This window comes from Aptenodytes forsteri, unplaced genomic scaffold (genome assembly GCF_000699145.1).
Source record: "Aptenodytes forsteri isolate BGI_AS27 unplaced genomic scaffold, ASM69914v1 Scaffold172, whole genome shotgun sequence".
Lineage (NCBI taxonomy): Eukaryota > Metazoa > Chordata > Aves > Sphenisciformes > Spheniscidae > Aptenodytes > Aptenodytes forsteri.
In genome coordinates, this window is record NW_008795018.1 from 10,196,295 (window position 1) to 10,202,109 (window position 5,815).

Sequence of the window (5,815 nt, forward strand, 5' to 3'; positions counted from 1 at the left end):
ATCCCTGGAAACGTTCAAGGTCAGGTTGGACGGGGCTCTGAGCAACCTGATCTAGTTGACGATGTCCCTGCCCACGGCAGGGGGGTTGGACTAGATGACCTTTAGAGGTCCCTTCCAACCCAAGCTATTCTATGAAAAGGAGATACTAACATAGAGAATATTTTAGACGTCCTTTCAGTGTGCTTTTGAGCTCTGAGGCTCATCTTCAAACCTTTTGTTACTATCAGTAACCCTTACTACTTTGAATAACTTGCAACAACAACTTTAAAATACAACCAGGTTTAAAAAAAAAACCAAAACAACAGACTGTCAGTCCCTGTTTCACCAATGCCCAGCTATGTTAGCGTGCACTAACACAAAACTGTTCAAGTTAGTGATTCAAAAGCACAGACTCAAGTGAGTAAAGGGAAAGACACACACGTAATTCAGACAACTTCTCAGGACAAACAGACTAGAATACAGAACATCAAAATTCAGTGTTATTATTAGTGAACTGAAAATTGATGAAAATGGGTAGCTGAACAAACCAGGTACAGCACAGGGGGACTGTAACTGTCCCTACTGATGGGCCACCTGGCACCTGCCTACTTCTCAATCTTCCTGAGGTCTGATTCAGTTTAAGGGCATTATCCAGACTGTCTGAGAAGTAGAAGACACAAAGTTTGCCTATGGTATTAAACTGATAGCAGTTCATCTAGAAAGCAGTAAATTTGCCATATTTAGAATTCAGGGCTGTACTTAAGCAAGACAAGTGAAAGCAAATTCCTGAGATCTTTTAAAATCACACTTTCAGTATGAAATAACAATACAGTAGTACATCACGATGGTAGATAACGATTGTTGATATCATGTTTTAAAAATGAAGTGTTATGTCATTAGGCTGTTAGATTTGAAATGTCAGAAATAAATGCTATTGTGGAAAGTTTTTTGAAAAGACAGTTTATTTTAATGAAGTATATTTCTGAAATATATTTAAAATAAAGTAAATGTTTTGGTGAGTTTTTTTAAAAAAAAAAATTAGATGTTGGTTTTGCTTAAGGTTTTCTCAAAAAAACCCCTTATTTTTGCAAAACAGCAGTATAACTAAATGAGTTAAGAATAGTCCATGCCTGTTTAGCAATAAGAGTTGCAATACTGGGTTATCTTTGAATTTAAGTTCCTGGTTACTCCATGAATTGTGACTGCTGAACCGGAACAGTTTGTTTAGTTACAGAAATTGAAATGAAATTATAATAGGTCAATTTTACAAATTGCCTTTAAAAACGTAGTTAGTACTCTTGTTGGATACAATTGCCTTATATTTGCTCTTGCCTCTTAACCAGGCATGCAAATAACATTGGAAATACGAGTCCTCTTGTTGATGTTGTTTGAACCTAGCAAGAAAGTCAGAATCTAGTTTTCACGTTTGTTTTTAGTTTTTTTTAACAAGTTGCAACATGATTAACCACCTGGTTTACTTACTATACTTTTATATTTGCAAACACTCTGATAATAATATCTACACATTTATTTCATTATGGATGCAGCTATATATATGACCCATATACAACAAACTAATGTACAGAAATTTTAATTTAGAAAGGTTTGGTTTTGTTTACTTTTATCTTATAATTGCTAAGATTTTTTAAATGCAGACGTATTTTTTTTCTTCTAGTTATATCATTACTGTTCCATATCTTCTTTTAGATATGTAGGATATAATGTTACAAACTCTTTTCACACTGCAAAGGGAAAAAAACAGAAGCACACTATATGCCTGAATGGAACGAATAACCAGATGAATAGAATATACATTCACATAGCACCTTTCATCTACACAGGATTTCAAAGCACTTTCTGCTGCACTTTGGAACTTCAGTCACAAACTACTGTAGGGGAGTCACCCTAGCAGTGGCTAAGTTGGCTCTGGGTGTCTCAAAATATCAATAGTGATGCAGAAGCTTTAATATCCTCAGAGTAGAAAGGACCTGCATTTAAGATGGACATGCAGCAGCATAAGTATTTCCAAATGCTGTGCCAAAGTATTGATTAAAGACTGAGCTGAAGGAAAACATATTCCCTACTGACACACTTACTGCAGCACCTGATGCTCTTTGGAGGCCACCCATGTTAAGTACTGACCAGGTAAGACCCTGCTTAGCTTCAGAGATCTCACAAAATAAAAGCCCATAGTACAGTAGCACAGTTATAAACAAGATAAAACAATGACATATTAGTTATTGCACAATCTAATTCTTTCTTGATGGAGTACAAATTATCTATGTAACATTCCTGTTCTCCTTCTCAGGCTTAACCCATAATTCACGTCCTATAATCCTTATATTTTAGTAAATTACTTGCTTGATAGGTACAGTTGAATTGTGCAGTGATGACTGTATGTCAAATACAAAAATAAACATTATACAAAATAACTGCAGAAATGTGCTTTCTGTTGCAAAATTGTCTGAACTTCTGGCTATCTGAAACTTTTAGAGAAAAACACTGATGCCTGCTCAGAATGTAATCTTTTAAAAGTCAGGTCCGGAATATGACTCTTAAATTAATAGCATCACTAATACTATTACTTCTTCTTGCCAGTGACCAGAACAGTACAATTTAGCCTCCAAGAACTAATAACAAGATTTTAAACTCCTGTTTTGCTTATATCAGTTCTTTTGTAATTTGCTTCCATTTCTTCTGGATAAATACAAAACAAACCAAAGTTAAAATATAATTTTGTTATATGAAAAATCTCAGAACAAAACATCACAATTTACCTGAAATGTAACTACAAAAAATGAGGAAAGAAAGAGAGAGCTGTCACCTAAAGTATAATTTGGCACATGGAAACTTTACTACTCTCAAAGATAAAAAAGGAAACAAAAAGTATCAAATGCACACAACACCTGTAATAATTCTGCTTATACTGTAGGGTTGGCAACTCAAATAGAAAAATCAATGGCAAATGATAAATGTAGATGCCCAGATTATAATTTCTACAAAGTGGCACTTATGAACAGGAGTTCATGTTAAATGTCTTCTGAACTGCAAAGTGAAAATCTCCCTATCTTTTTCCCCTGAAAATGGTCTTAGTACACAGCATCTTAGTACAGCATCTTTCCAGAAGATTTTCAGTGGTGGAAGCAAGAAATAGAAATGTTGTCAAGTCTTATTAACCACCACTGGCAGGTGAATGCCTAACCCCCATTTTACTAATCCCTATACTGTTGTTCAATCTCCCACCCCAAAAGAACTAAAATCAAATTCTCTGTCCCCCAATTTTTTTTTCAGTCGACACAAAATAATAAATAGAATACAACTGGCCCAAGTAAAAATGTCTTCTCCTTGTAACCAAAAAAAACCCCCAACAAAGGTTCATACTGTTTCCTTGCCACAAAGCTTGCAGTTTAGCATGTCAGATGTCATGGCCCACTAAATCTTAAGAAAAGTGCTTAATTATACAGTGCTTACTCAGAAGTTTCAGATACAGAAGTTGTTTATGAGCTGCCAACTGACATTTATGAAGCAATACATATTTTGCACCATGTAGAGCTAGTATCTCAGTTTACTCCTGGGATTCCACTGAGAAATTAAGGTTAGGGGTTACAAGTTGAAAACAAACAAACAAACAAACAAAATCAGTTTTATGGTGGTTCAGTGTATAATGCTATTTACTAGCTTGTTCTTGGTACACTGTTTGGAAACAAGGAGCTCAGAAAGTAGGTAAGAGGATTTAACATTCAAGGAATGCTTCTCCAGAGCAACCTGCACTACTGCAGTCCCTCTACCCCAGGTACAATATCTGAGGGAGGAGAACAGCAAAGCCTGCTGGCTCTGTCATGATGATTCCTGGCCCAAATCTCCAGATGTAATTAACTCACTGGATTACTTTGCACAAATGCTGTTCACTTCCAATGATACGTTTTATGACTGAAATTTGAACTTTACTCACTCTGCTAGAAATAAAAAACCTGTGGTAGCTTATAACCTAGGCAAGGTCCCAGATAAACCTCTACATGCTCTGTAAATCAGGCTGTGGTTATAAGCATGTGACCTTAATGATTCAACTTCTTAAAATGCTGAAACTCAGCAATAACAGTAAGCTGAGTTTTGCTTGTCAATAAATATGGATTACGTTCAAAAGGTCAGAAAGAATTCACTTTATTAAAACACATTTTTTCTATTTTATTATTAGATTTTTATTGGTACAAATTTATTCCTACAAATTTCCTAAGTAATTAAAAAGGAAGATCTGTTTGGCTAGGTATTAGAAAATACAACAACATGCACAGGTTAAAATATAAAAGTAGTGTCTATCTACTTCTTACTTCCAGAAAACAATGGGGAAAAAATTTTAAACGCTTATGTCCTCTCAGGCCATTCAGTGGAAGTATAGGAAATGAACAGCAACAGTCCTGTTGCTGAAAACATTAACAGAATTTGTCATCTAATTCCATTTGAAGAAGGATCAAATACTTCAGCTGATGAAACAGTACGACTGCTACTATGGCTGTCTAACCCCAGTGGCAGAACTATGTACACAGCAAGGATGCTGTTGTATCATTCTGAAAGGAAAAAAAAAAAAGAGAACTGTGAATCCAACCTCAGAGATACATTACAAACTATACATTCACCCATTATAGTCACTGTAAGCTTGGGTCTTCTTTAATCCTCACTGTTTTCTTTGGTTTCTCCTCCTTTCATAATTATTTCTGAATGTAAGGAAACATGCAAAAAAGAATACTGAAATAAACAACTGGTATGTGAACAGCTCTATACCAAGGGGGGGCATTACAATAACAGACAAACTGCTTTGTTACAGAAGAGTGAATCCTTACATGCCTCTTCAAAATACACTAATAGCAAACACGAGTTAAAACAGTCAACCTTTACCACTAGCAGAACAGAATACAGTTCTCTTCTATTTAGGAGAGTACTCTTTCACCAGAAGACTTCACAAGAAATTAACAATACATTCCAATTACAGGGCCTGTTGTGCATTTAGACAGTAGTATTATGAAAGCTAGGCATAAGTCTATATTATACCCACTCTAAAATACCAAATAAAGCTACTCTCTTAACTGTGTTTTTCTACATATATGTAATGCAAGTAATCCGTATTAAGAATTGTTAACGACAATAATTAGCAACAAATACAAGTATACACATCACTGTGCAGGACCAGGCAAAAAGCGAACGCATGTAGTGTGCATTGTACAGGCCTGTGCAGAGCAAGCACGTATGAGAGTAGCGAAGGGCAACAATCATGTATTAGCACTTTGTACATACAGTTACGTATTTATTGTCTGAGAAAAGGCAGCAATATTCTCAGTAAATGAGAATGAGGGAGAAAAACAACAGCACGTGTTCTGTGGATAGGCATGATATAACTATGAACTAGATTCAGTGAATGCACTAGGTAACACCACAGTACACGTAACTGTGACGGCCTGTGATCACTGCCTTCATAACCAGAACACGTTTTTATTTCTTTGGGCAATTGTCCTGGTTTCAGCAGGGAGAGTTAATTTCCTTCCTAGTAGCTGGTACAGCGCTGTGTTTTGGATTTAGGATGAGAACAAAGTTGATAACGCACTGATGTTTTAGTTGTTGCTAGGTAGTGCTTACACTAGCCAAGGACTTTTCAGCTTCCCATGCTCTACCGACTGAGAAGTCTGGAGGTGCACAAGAAGCTGGGAGGGGGCACAGCCAAACTGGCCAAAGGGACATTCCATACCATGTGGCGTCATGCTCAGTACATAAACTGGGAAAAGTAACTGTCATGGTTTAACCTCAGTTGGCAACTGAGCACCACACAGCCGTTCGCGCTCCCCCC

General features: G+C 36.4%; 1 protein-coding gene across 1 annotated transcript in view; it reads right to left on the reverse strand.

Annotated features, from left to right (window-relative positions):
- The window catches only part of AKAP9 (A-kinase anchoring protein 9), a 93,252-nt gene that overhangs the window by 45,954 nt on the left and 41,483 nt on the right, over positions 1-5,815 (reverse strand). The gene's annotated exons all lie outside the window — the stretch shown is intronic.